The sequence below is a fragment of the Salvelinus alpinus genome, chromosome 23 (genome assembly GCF_045679555.1).
Source record: "Salvelinus alpinus chromosome 23, SLU_Salpinus.1, whole genome shotgun sequence".
NCBI lineage: Eukaryota > Metazoa > Chordata > Actinopteri > Salmoniformes > Salmonidae > Salvelinus > Salvelinus alpinus.
Window position 1 is genome coordinate 3,466,881 of NC_092108.1, and position 2,492 is coordinate 3,469,372.

Here is a 2,492-nt window from a genome sequence, read left to right on the forward strand (position 1 = left end):
TGACGCGGTAGCCCTACTGTAAAGACATGAGCCTGCAGTTCCACCACTGTCCACCAGGTGTAGTGCTGAGCATAGACAAACAGACTGGCCACTGGTCCAGTCTGTGTATTTAACTGATCTGAAATAGATGAGGGAGGCCGGGTCACCAGGGCCCCAAATAGAAATAGACTATGACGACTTGACCCATGACAACAATAAATGACTTCCCATTCTAACTCCCGGGTCTATAACTCTCTGTTGGTTAATGTATAGGCCTAGGTGCTATGTTATCGAAGGTCGGAGGTCCAGTATTGTTTCAGAACACTGACATGCTGGAATGGTCCAGAGATGGGGAGTCGGTCGGGGAGAGGACAGCACAGAGGTCACGGTCTGGGGTTCATGAAGGACTATGGGTCATAGTTCATTTAGGCCTAGTTCTATCGACCTTGTTCCTGAAAACAGTGGCACCCTATTCCCTATGTAATGCACTACTGTTGTGCCATTTGTGACGAGGCTCATACTAGGTTGATGGGTCAGAGGTCATTTAGGCCTAGTTCTGTTTATGTTATGTAACAAGAAGGGATCACTCTGAGATAAGTACGGGTCAGAGAGGTACGGGCCAGAGAGCTACGGGTCAGAGAGGTACGGGTCAGAGAGGTACGGGTCAGAGAGGTACGGGTCAGAGAGGTACGGGCCAGAGAGGTACGGGCCAGAGAGGTACGGGCCAGAGAGGTACGGGTCAGAGAGGTACGGGTCAGAGAGGTACGGGCCAGAGAGGTACGGGTCAGAGAGGTACGGGTCAGAGAGGTACGGGTCAGAGAGGTACGGGTCAGAGAGGTACGGGTCAGAGAGGTACGGGTCAGAGAGGTACGGGTCAGAGAGGTACGGGTCAGAGAGGTACGGGCCAGAGAGGTACGGGTCAGAGAGGTACGGGTCAGATAGGTACGGGTCAGAGAGGTACGGGTCAGAGAGGTACGGGTCAGAGAGGTACGGGTCAGAGAGGTACGGGTCAGAGAGGTACGGGCCAGATAGGTACGGGTCAGAGAGGTACGGGTCAGAGAGGTACGGGTCAGAGAGGTACGGGTCAGAGAGGTACGGGTCAGAGAGGTACGGGTCAGATAGGTACGGGTCAGAGAGGTACGGGTCAGAGAGGTACGGGTCAGATAGGTACGGGTCAGAGAGGTACGGGTCAGAGAGGTACGGGTCAGAGAGGTACGGGCCAGAGAGGTACGGGCCAGAGAGGTACGGGCCAGATAGGTACGGGCCAGAGAGGTACGGGTCAGATAGGTACGGGTCAGAGAGGTACGGGTCAGAGAGGTACGGGTCAGAGAGGTACGGGTCAGAGAGGTACGGGCCAGAGAGGTACGGGTCAGAGAGGTACGGGTCAGATAGGTACGGGTCAGAGAGGTACGGGTCAGATAGGTACGGGTCAGAGAGGTACGGGTCAGAGAGGTACGGGTCAGAGAGGTACGGGTCAGAGAGGTACGGGTCAGAGAGGTACGGGTCAGATAGGTACGGGTCAGAGAGGTACGGGTCAGAGAGGTACGGGTCAGAGAGCTACGGGTCAGAGAGGTACGGGTCAGAGAGGTACGGGTCAGAGAGGTACGGGCCAGAGAGGTACGGGTCAGAGAGGTACGGGTCAGATAGGTACGGGTCAGAGAGGTACGGGTCAGAGAGGTACGGGTCAGAGAGCTACGGGTCAGAGAGGTACGGGTCAGAGAGGTACGGGTCAGAGAGGTACGGGCCAGAGAGGTACGGGTCAGAGAGGTACGGGTCAGAGAGGTACGGGCCAGAGAGGTACGGGTCAGAGAGGTACGGGTCAGAGAGCTACGGGTCAGAGAGGTACGGGTCAGAGAGGTACGGGTCAGAGAGGTACGGGTCAGAGAGGTACGGGTCAGAGAGGTACGGGTCAGAGAGCTACGGGTCAGAGAGGTACGGGCCAGAGAGGTACGGGCCAGATAGGTACGGGTCAGATAGGTACGGGTCAGAGAGGTACGGGTCAGAGAGGTACGGGTCAGAGAGGTACGGGCCAGAGAGGTACGGGCCAGATAGGTACCCGTAGGTACAGGTCAGAGGTTAGTGTCTGTCTCAGTAGGTACAGGTCAGAGGTTAGTGTCTGTCTCAGTAGGCACAGGTCAGAGGTACAGGTCTGTCTCAGTAGGTACGGGTCAGAGGTTATAAAGCTGGACAGGAGGCCTATCCTCTGGATATGGATCCTCTTAACACCATAGCTGATGACTTGAATGCAAAGACACCAAACAGACCATTTCTCCACTTAAATTCAATCGACTCCCTGTCTTGTCCTCCTCTAACCAAACCACAGGCCTTTATTATAAGGCTTCTGATAACCTGTTAAGGGTATTACAATGTAAGTGACTAGGTTCTGTAGACCATGTTATTGTTATTTTCACTCGGTGAGTGTGAGTGTTTAAACAGAAATACAGGCATAAAAAAAACGGAATCTTTGCACCTCAACAGTTGACCCCCCCCCCCCAAAACGGCATCTTTGCACC